Here is an 11,861-nt window from a genome sequence, read left to right as displayed (position 1 = left end):
GAGTGACACCTCGGCGCTGAGTAAGCCAACCAGCTCGGCAAGTCAATCTGAAACACCTCGCCAGGCCGACCTCCACCTCAGCCAGAATGAACTTATTAGTTCCCCACTCATGGCGACTTGCCTCAAAGACTAGCCGAGCTGTAGGAGTTGACGGCGAGCTGCGAGGTAGACACGCTGACTTGGATTGACAGTACCTTACTAGCCCAAGATCTCCGGAGCGTGTATACCTTGACTGTTAGACCAGCCTACCATATGCCAATCTCGCAGTCGACACAGAACTGTGTCGAACCAAGCAGTAACAGTTCCGTGAGAAGCTGAAGTCTGTTGTAAGAGGGCTTTGACAACAGGTGCCTATATAAGGCACTCATTTCTACCTGTGAAGGGATACACGATTACATACTCTCTAGCTCTCTCAATCTCTCAAAAGAATTCACAAACATCTTCTGACTTAAGCATCGGAGTGCCCTCCCCGGGTAAAAGACACCTAGGTACTTTAGCTCTCTCTCTCTCTCTCTCTCTCTCTCTCTCTCTCTTGCAATATAGATTAGCTCGACCACCTTTCAGTTCGGCTCTGACTAGGAGATATCTGAATCAGAGTTCGAATCACCTAACACGAGGGAACTTCCAGATCGCGCAACATCAAAACCCATATCAAATCAACCAATTGGCATTCTGCATTGAAATGAGAATCTTTTTATGCCCAAGAGAGCAATGGAAAAAAGATATGGCTGTTTGGATTTGCATTGTAATGTACCTGATTATAGGTAAAATATTGGGTTCCGAATTCGGGTTACAATTTTCACAAAAAAAAAAAGAATTTGGGTTACAATGGGTTAAGAGTTGTTAGGGATTTCAATGGATCGGATAAATCCATATTGATCCACTCTATTTCGAGTTGAAGTGTCAATTGAGTTCGACCCACCCACACGGCCACACCAAGCCCAATTAATGGAAATGAGTTGGGACAGGTTAAGGATGCATATGGTGAATAAGCCATTGACCAACTAAGGTAGTTGTAGTATAGTGGTGAGTATTCCCGCCTGTCACGCGGGCGACCCGGGTTCGATCCCCGGCAACGACGATTTGACTTTTTCTAAGAAAAACAAAAAGTGGTTTCAAGCATTGGTTAACTAGTGGATGCATGGGGTATTCCTCCATAGTCAAGACACTTTATTCCATCCTCACCCCGGTCTTGGTAGGGCAGGTTCGAGGTGAGGCACTATGATGGGGAATTCCCACCCCGAGAATTTAATGTTTGGATATTTTACAAATAAGATTATGGAAATTTGAGAGTGTTTTAGGAATTATATTATGACAATTTGGGGGTATTTTATAAATAAAATTGTGGGCTCTTAGGATTATAAGAATATAAGGAGAAAAACATAGAAAAATTTTAAAAATCAATATTAAATCTACTTATATTTTACTAATTTGCAATGGGGGTTTGGGGAATTATATGCAAACCTCGTCCCTAATTTTTAGAGAAAAAAATATTTTTCCCATCCCTTCCCCGTCCATGATTTGGAACAAAAATATTTTCTCCATCCCTACCCTATCTCTTCACCATCCCTATTTAAAATTCGAGAAAACTTGCACCGTTCGGGGTGGGGTAGGTTACGACCCTAGTTTTACAGGGAAAACTGTCATCCCTATAATTCTAATAATTTTCTATAACTAATTAACTAATAGTAAATTAAATTACAATATTTTATGATAATTTCCAAAAATTATTGAAATTGTTGTTGATTAGAAAAAATGTATAGTAAATTAGTTATTTACAATAACAATAAATTAATGTGAATTAATGTAAATTATTTACATTTTCAGCTTAAATTATTTACTATTAATCAATGTTATGTAATTATAGTAAACTAATGTAATTATGGAAAATTACATTAATTTTAATTAGAAGTAAATCATTTGTTGTTAATTAATGTAAAGCCAAGAGTGGTTGAAGTCAACCAAGTGGTCTAGACCAGTGTGGATAGATTTAATAATTTTCCTAAATTATTTCATAATTATTTTTTAAAATAATAATAATGGACTATTATTTAAATAGTTTTGGAGAATTTTTTTGTAGATTAATTTCCTATTTTTCTAATTATTGTTTAATTAAAAATTTATGGATTAAGAGTTTCCCTTAATTATTTGATAATTTTTACCTATAATTATTGATTTTATAGAAATTAGTAAATTATGCCAATTAGTAATATCTTTTATGAACAAATAATTGTTGTAAAAATTTAATGAAAATTTATTAAATTACAATGATTAATGTAAATTACACTAAACATAAAAAATTTGAATATTTATTAATTAACCAATGGTTAGTTTTTCACTAATGGTTTGTCGGTTTCAAGTGACCAACTACCTAACCGAACTAGATCAGTTTGGTTAGCCAAATAATCTCCAACCGAACTGAATTGCCTAGTGAACACTCTTACTTTTAGTTAAATTAATAGCCTAATCTCTAACAAATAACAATAGTTTAATCTCTAATAATTATTAAAAATGTATAGTGAAAATATGCAATTGTTGAAAATATATTTATAACAAAAATACAATAAATAACTAAAAAAAAGCTTTAACACCTCTAAGTTATTTAATCTACTTCCATTATTTCAATAACATCTATTTTTTCATTTATTTATATTTTATATTCTTATTAAAGTTACTATAGAATTTTATTATTTAATATATTTTTTTGTTTTTAAATAATGCTTAAAATATGACTTAATATTCATTTTTTTATATTAAAAACATTTAAAAATAATATATAAAACATAAATAATTATTAAAATATATTATATAAAACATAAATAGTACCCTGCCCCATCTCGAACGGGGCAAGTTTTCTTGAATCTTAAATAGGGATGGGGAAAATATTTTTACTCCAAATCAGGGACAAGGTTTGCATATAATTCCCCAAACCCGATGGTAAATTAGTAAAATATCAATATATTTAATATTGACTTTTAAAATATCTCTAAGTTTTAACTCATATTCTTATAATCCTAGGATCCCACAATTCCATTTATAAAATACCCCCAAATTATCATAACCCAATTCCTAAAATACCCAAATTCCCATAATTCTATTTGTAAAATATCCACAAATTCGATTATTTTTAGGTGGTTGCCTCAGGGTGGGGAAATTTGGGGATTCCCCATCCCCGATGGGGAATGGGTGCATCGCCTCCAACCCGCCCCGCCACCAAGGACAGGGCGGGGATAGGTTAGAGTTTCTTGACTACGGAGGTGAGGGATAGGGAGGGGTGCCACATCCTATGCATCGCTTGGGGCCTCGCTAGTTATAATTACTTTTGTGCTATTGATATTTTTTTAAGTTATAAAATAATTTTGTTATTTAATCTATTTTTTGTTTTTGAAATAATATAAGATATGATTTAGTTATTAATATTATTTAATTATTTAAATAATACCATTATTTAAAATTTTAAAATATCCATTATTTATTAAATTTAGTAATCCATGAAATTATAATTTATACTATTATTACATAATTTTGTTATTATTTTTGTAAAATATAAAATTATTATTAATTCAAAAGTTATGAAATCTATTATAATTATTATTCTACTCTTAAGAATGTTTTTAAATTTTTTATATAATTTTGTTATTTTAACTATTTAAAATTTAGTTATGTTAAATATTTCATTATTTAAATATTTAAATAATATGTAAAATATTTAATCTTTTTTTATTTAAATTTTTTTCTTTAATGTTTTTATGTAATTTTAAATATTTTGTTATTTAAATAACTTTTTATTTATGTTTGTAAAATATTATTAAGTTATTAAATTGAATAATTCATAAAATTATAATTTATATTGTTATTACATAATTTCATTATGAATTTCATAAAAATATAAAATTATTAATAATATGAATATCAATGTTTTAAAACATGGAGGCGTGACGCGAGGCGTTCCACTACCTAGAGGTGTGAGGCGTAATTCAGAACGCAAGAGGCGTTAGCCTCCTTAAGAGGAGGGGGGTTACAAGGAGGATGAAAAAGAAGGGGGGATCTCATTTTTTCTTTATTTTTAATAAAAATCTTTTATATTAAGAAGAATAAAGATGTATAACAGTAGTTCAAATGGGGGGGGGGTCTTGTCAAAGCGAAGGGATAGGGGGCAAACCATTTTCTTTCCCCTTATCTTTTCTTCCCTTCCCTTACTTTTCTTTTCTTTCCTTTTCTCTTTTTTCTTCTCTTTCCTTTCATTTTCTTTCCCTTTCTTTTCTTTTCCTTTCCTTTCCTTTTTTTTCTTTTTTCTTTTTTCTTTTTTTTTTTTTGTATTTTCATATCAAATGTGCATGAGGCACAAGAGGCGTACGCCTCTAGCACGCCTCATGAGAAAAGCGCAAGAGGCGAGGCACCTGAGGCATATGCCTCAGAGGTGTCAGCGCCTCTGGCATACACCTCAGGGCGTTTTGGGAGTGCCTCCTCTAGGCGTACGCCTCCCATGCCTTTTAAAACATTGATGAATATTATTAAACCTATTATAATTATTTTTTGTGTTTTAATAAATATTTTAATGTTATTTAAATAATTTCATTATAATATTTAAATAATTGTTAAATGTTTTAATTGAAACTTTCTTTAGATAGATATAGATGAAAAGTGGGGGAGAGGATGAATAGGAATTAGAGATAATTTAAGGGGAAAATCTATGATGTAGGAAATATATGGTATGGAAAGAGTTTTGACCAATCAAAATCCACCCATGAATTTTGATAAATAACACCTTATTCGCTACCACATTTATGATTCTAGTTTAAATAGGAATTAGGTAGAGGAAAAAAGGAGATAAACCATGTTAGGTGGCAACTCCTAGTGATTCTAGAGGGAATTTTGCACTCCTTCTATAATTGCTTGGTTTGGGTGATGGAGCAAAAAGAGGACTACTGACATGGCAAGCTCTACTTTAGTACATATATAGATTGTTCCATTTGTGGGGAAATTGAATCTTCCCTATATTACATGGACTCCTTATCCCCTACCAAAATTGTATCCATGCCTATCCACAAAATACTATCTCTCTATATACATAATAACATGTAAGAGGATGAGATATTCCCCATGTGTGGCTGCGATGTTTTTATGTTCAAAGGTTCAATCAATCTGGTTTGAGTCGTGCTTTCGGTTGAGTCCTCAACGCTGCCATAGGTAATGTTATTTCAGATTTTATACGTTTTCCATTGGTGGAAACTAGATCAAAGTAATAATATAAAAGATGATGGATGGCTATTCCGTGGATGTCTATTATTGCGGGAAATATGGGTAGCAACTAGTAAGGAGTGCCTATATTTTCAAAGCCTAAATACAAGGTTTTTAAAATTGAATTGGACAACGAACTGCTCAGGGGTCTGGTTCCTGGGTCAAACGGTCAGACCGTTTGAACTAAACAGATGGCCCGTTCTGATAAAAAAATAAAAAACGACCAAACTGTTAGATGGTTTGAACGCCTGGGTCAGCGGTTTGCTAATCAAATCAATGGTTTTTGGCAAAATAACAATTATGGGGTAAAACGGAACCGGTTTCTGATTTTTTCGGTCCAACCATCCAGTCCAGTCCGATTTTGAAAACCATGCCAAAATATACATTTAAACACCTATGAATTATTTTGAATACGTTTTCGTGCACAATTAATTAAATCATGTGTTGAAAGCATGGTGTGTTGATTGTATGTCTAAATCTCTTGGCTCTTCCCATCGACCTGATTCAATCCAGTGGCAAAAAGAAACCATTACCAGGGCAACTTAAGGTTAATATTGAATCTGCTGTTGGGCGAGAATCAATCTCTCTCGGATTGGTTGTGTGTGACCATCATGGATGCTTCTTGTTTGCCCATGTTAAAAGGAAAAAAAAATGAAGATTTGTGATCCATCTATTGATGAAGCATATGCAATTTTAGAAGGAAAGACTTGCATCTTTCTTGCATTTTTGTAACACAGTTTTTGAAGGTGATGCACAATCTATGGTGAACCTGCCGTTAGTGGATGCTCCTACATGTACTGTGTTGACTAACTGCAAAGGTCTTCTAAACCACTTGCCATTATCCTCAATTCACTTTGTTCCGAGAGAGGCAAGGACTTTCTTTGAATAGAGATTGTAATTGGTCCTCCATTCCAGATTTCTTATCTCATGTACTGGCTCATGATTTGCACTGATGATGAATGAAATTGCCTACGGGCTTACTTAAAAAGGAAAATGATAAAACTGTACGTTGACATTATATATAAAACCAAATTTAATTTGGGAGAATAACTGTTTAGCCTAGCTCAGAATTCTTAACCCCGCGGTACATGGGGATGAATCTTGACCGCGGATTGATGTCATCATTACAAAGAAAATGACTTTTTGCAGCAGTTTAAAGGTCCCTAAAATTGCCGCTAGAGACTTTATCGGTAGCCGGCAAATAGCCACTAAAACAACTATGGCTAGAAGTTCTAGCAGCAGTTTTTATGATTGTCGATACAAAATACAAACTGCCGTTATAAATACTTTTAATTAGCAGCAGTCGCAAGTGCCAGTAATACTAAAATGCTTGCCGGTATAAGTCCGACATGTGGTTTTTTAGTGGCAGTGAAGCATCTTTAGCGGCAGTCACAACAGCCGCTAAAGCCATACTTTTTTTCATATATATATTTTTATTTTTTCTAATTTGTTTCAAATATCCTGTTTTCTCTATATTCATTTAAATTGAAATGAAATACAAAAAAAAAAAAAACATCAATTACAAAAACCATTCTCCATTCAAAATTGTTCTCTAGACGTGATTCAATGTGTATAATAAAGAGGTGAATGCTGGTAATGTTAAGAGATTCAACATTGTTAAAGAAACGAATGACTAAACATTGTCAAAGAAAGCCTCCACACTCTCTAATCCCATCCTCTACAACGAGATCTCCAAGGACTAATAGTCACACCTCCCTCCTCTAAGACACCCAAAGCAATTCATTTTTAAACCAACCCTCTCAGTTGAACATTTTTTTGATAAATTTATGCATCGTCTACATATTTCAATCTGGGCTGTTTACAAATAAATTCAAATTAACCAAACCAACCAACTTGGCCTGACCCAGCCCAATTTGGTCGGTTTTGGGTTGGAAAGATGGGTAAACTAATAATTCGATTCGGTTTCGATTTTCATGTATGAAAATCGAAACCGAACAGAACCGAATTGAGTTATCTATAAATATATTCTCACTGAAATATTATATATAATATGTATATTTCAGTTTGAAATATATATATATATATATATATATATATATATATATTAGTTTTAAATATATATATATATATATATATATATATATTTCTGAAATGTATATTTCAGTTTTAAATTTATTTCCAGAAAATATATTCTGAAATATTATATGTAATATGTATATTTCCAATATATATATTTATTTATATTTAAAGATGAAATATATATTTCAAAAATGTATATATTTAAACCAAAACTGACCCAAACTGACCTAAACCGATCAGGTTGGTTTTGCTTAATAGAAGGTTGATTTCGGTTTAATCTTTAGGTAACCCGGCTAGATTGGATTGGTTGAAAAAAACTAGTAAATTGACCTAACCTGACCTGTGAACAGCCCTAATTCTAATCAAATAATTAGAAATTTTGATATTTGTTCAGGGGCATTCTTTTTTTGAATTTTGAGGGGGGGGGGGGGGTGAGTTGGTCAATGGGATTTTGATTCCCATTGACCAAGAATCCCATGTTCTTTTTTCAAATTTATGTGGGGACCATAGAAAGTTTATTTTTTTGAGAATCACATACCCGAGTAAGTGATACCCATCTAGGGGGAAAGTTGGCAACACTTGAATGGGACAAAAAAGCCCTTTTTAATAATGGTTTTTTTTATGGCTAAAATGGTCATTGCCTTATTTACATGAGAAATAAAAGAACATGGGTAAATGCACTAACTCAGGTAAGTGTTTCCTACGAAAAACTTACCCAAGTAACTGCATTTTCCTAGATAAATAACTTACCAAAAGTGAACGCCTTCATGTTATTTTATTTGTTATCCTTTCTTATAAATAATAAGAAATTAAATGTGGGTTTTGGACCTAGACCACTAATCTGACCTACCCCACTCTCAAATGTGGGGAGGGTAGGGTCAGGCGGGTTTTGCATTTTCTTGTACAAGGAGGGTTTAGAACCCTTTGGGGGGTTTTGGGGAGGATACCAGATTGAGAGGTCTAGGGTCTAGAATTTACAAAACCCTCCTTGAACCCACCTATCTTGAACCCACCTATGACCTATTGTCATCCTATGTATGTGTTACAAGAGTCTCATAATTCTCAAATCTCACTTAAATAGCATGCACACCTACCTTGGAAATGGTACTAGAATTGCTTCACAAGAGAAGTAAGAAGGCAATGTCTTGAGTGCAGTGTATGAAGCATCACCCAAAAAGCATGGATGGGTTCTTGTGAAGCTAATGGTAATGGCAATGGTGGATTCAACAAAGGCCACTATGTTGTCATTTAATAAGCTACATGTCCAGACAGAACATAAGCTAGTTGTTGGAATGAATCAACAACTAATGTTGATTCATCAGAGTCAAGCTCTGAAGTGTGTCTGTCCTTTGCTGTTTGCAATATAAACCAGTAGAGACAACAAAAGATTTCCTGCAGTCTCTAATAGGGATGCCAATAGGCGGTCAGTTCTACCTTGCAACTTGTTGCTGTTTGTTGCTGTCGTGACCAGACGTACCCCCTCTCACTTTTCTCCTGCCTCAAACTTGAACAAAAGAGATGATTCTCATCTCAAAGGCAATGTACGTTGTCTAAAACGATACTCTATTTTCTCTACAAATAATTTGAACAAGTTATAAATTTTGTAAATTCAGCAAAATTTATTATTTATCTTGCAAAAAGTTACATTAAGCCAAAGTCATGAAAGAAAGTTAACCAACGAACATATCCAAAGAGATGAGGTTGTGCAATATTTTTGGGGCTGAAATTTGCTCCATTAAATAAAGCTAAGGGCAACATCTCGCACCTCTGTGCATGTTTTCCTCTCACTACTGAGAGTTTTTCTCCTATTCTTGTTAATAGGGTCTACTAGATATAGAGGGATTGGAAAGGTAGGGGGGTAGAAGATTAGATGGGTGCAGTTCTACAGTATGGGGCTTTCGTCTCAGTTTGGGCATTGATTAAATTGGTTTCTCCATTTTTTGTCAATCTCTTGAACTATTTGACTAATGTTGGTTGTAGTTTTTTTATATTCTGAGCATTTTTAATGAAATTTGTCACTTGTGGCTTCAAAAATAAAATAAAATAAAAGGCAACATGTCTTTCAAAAATAAATAAATAAATAAAGAGTAACATGGGATTCTTTTGAGCCATATGTTGGTTTCATTTGACATCAAAACTCTAGCCCATCCTGATTTGTTAAAACCCACTGAAATCTTCAATCCTAACCCAACTTGATTATGACACTAGATTTGTTATATTGGAACGCTACTTACCACTTTTTTTCTGGAATTTTAATTAAACACTTTTTATCCCTTATCTAAGCATTATACGACAGGCACAAAGAATACTTTCACTCCAAAAATTACCTAGTTAAGAAATTGTCCATTTATAACCGTTGAAAAACTATCCATAAATTATAAATAGTTTTATCTTAGAGATACTATCAAGTGTAAATACATATTTACTAATCTATAAAAACATATAAAAAATACACTTATCCGTGCGAACTGAAGAACTTATGTGAGCAAGAGAACAGTGAGAGTTAAGAGAGTTCAAGAGGTAGAGAGCATGAAGAGAGTCTCACATGCTCATTGTGAGTGAGACAAGTCCCGAAGCAGTTAGCAACCAAGGTTTGAGGCAGTTGTGTTTGCCACATGCCCCCACTTCGTCCGTTAATGTTAGCCCATAGCCCTTCAAGGCATATGGGGGGGGGGGGGGTGTGCCACCTCACTGTTTGTTGGCTCGTCTAGACTTTGGACACGCTGCAGTCTTTCTGTTCTGCTAAGTGTCATCTTCTCAGGCTTCTACGTGGCAATTAGGCTAAGTGTCATCTTCTCAGGCTTCTACGTGGCAATTAGGGTGTTCACAGTTTGATTAATCGAAGCGTCCGTTTATTTTTGAAACCGAATCAGGGTTATCGGTTTTTGTAAACCGGTAATTGAAACTGAATTGAAGCCAATCGGTACTGATTGGCTGGTTCAGTTAATCATCGATTTGGTTCGTCAATTTATCAGTTTTTTATTATTTATAATATATATTATAAAAATATATAAATATATAATAAACCACTAAAAATATATATAAAATATTATATTTTAAATAATAAATAACATATTATATATGATTAATATTTATATATATAATGCATATTTATTAATTTGTAATGTATAGAAAATATAATATATATATATATATATATAATGTGCATAAATATAAATAAAATAGATATAAATATATACCGACCGATTTGGTTAACCGTTGATTTTTTATTTTGGTTAACCAAACCAAATCGACATCTTTGATTTTTTAAAATACCGAACTGACTGATTCGATTAACCAAATTTTCAATTCGGTTTCAATCAATTTTTCGGTCGGTTCAGTTTTTCTTGCTCACCCCTAGTGACAATTCAATCTGGCCTGATTTTTGAAGGGTACAAGAATCTATATTATATATATACATAATATATAAGAATCTATAGTTATAGGTAAATATCGGGCTCAAGTTGGGTTGAAGGATTGAAATTGCCCAAGGCATTAACCCTAATGTAAAATGTTCGAACATCACCTGATCTGAGCGGTAGAACTCAACGAATGGTGGTTTCCAATGTAAGAAGGATGTTGTGTTCTTGGTCAGACACATGATTTAGCCCAGGAAAGAAAGTAAGAAACTGTTGGAAATGGGATTAAAATATTTACTCCATTCCCTCCTTGAAACCCATTATCCAAAATGCCCACCATATTCACAATTTTAAGCCTTACTATTCAAAATATTGTGTGTATCTAGACAATCCGATTACAACGCAAAAGCTGGGATCATTGTAGAATAAGACATTCCTTATTACAAAATACAAAATAGCATTATATTTTACTACAAAATTAGGGAAATCACAACCAAAAAAAATCATTCTTATATAATATTTCATTGTATAATGTTCAATCCAGTTCAATGCTGAATAATATTTCATTGTAGAAACAAAAAGCTATGGCTTGGATCACCAAGCGCTCTCCACCATCAGGTGCGTTGTCATTGACCCCAAGGGCGCCCAACCTCTCCACCAAATGCAAGTTCCAACATCAGTTCAGCCAGGCTGATTACAGAGGAGCCACCCAAGCCATATTAACTCCCAGTTGAATACAGCCATGACATTTTCATTGCCTGAGTTCCTAGGTTGACCACAGAGATTGCATGGCTTTGCCCTCCTTTATAGGTCTTTTACTTGCTGGTCTCCATATGCTAGACAAAAGAACCTACATGGTTCTTAGTTTCTGTAGCATCCTTCTAGTCCCTGTCCTGTTTCTGTAAACTTCTTAGCTTCCTTGACCATTCTCTCCACCTGCACCATTTAAGTTTAAAAGCCAGACGAGATACAATTTATAGAATACTAAACACCATGTTTAAATCTGAAAGAAAACAGTTTAGCATTTATTGGTCCATTAGTTTTTAATACCTGCTTTTCTTTACTTTTTTTTTTCTAAGATTTTAGTACCTGCATTTTGTTACTTGCATTTTAAGATTTTATTCTGGATTATAATGTAGGTATCTGAGATGTGTATGTAATGATAGAGTTCACGTTATGAAGAAGTTAAGACCTGATTTAAAATTTGAAGTTAGAGAAGAA

At 33.5% G+C, this 11,861-nt stretch overlaps 1 non-coding gene across 1 annotated transcript; it reads left to right on the top strand.

Moving 5' to 3' along the window:
• Positions 1-1,009: 1,009 nt before the first annotated feature.
• Positions 1,010-1,081, top strand: TRNAD-GUC (transfer RNA aspartic acid (anticodon GUC)). The gene has a single exon. It is a non-coding gene; the product is annotated as a tRNA-Asp (tRNA).
• Positions 1,082-11,861: the final 10,780 nt, after the last annotated feature.

The sequence above is a fragment of the Nelumbo nucifera genome, chromosome 1 (genome assembly GCF_055504915.1).
Source record: "Nelumbo nucifera cultivar China Antique chromosome 1, China Antique-T2T, whole genome shotgun sequence".
In the NCBI taxonomy this organism is placed as follows: Eukaryota; Viridiplantae; Streptophyta; class Magnoliopsida; order Proteales; family Nelumbonaceae; genus Nelumbo; species Nelumbo nucifera.
The sequence above is the reverse complement of the archived record's forward strand: the minus strand, read 5'-3'. Positions and strand labels throughout refer to the sequence as shown.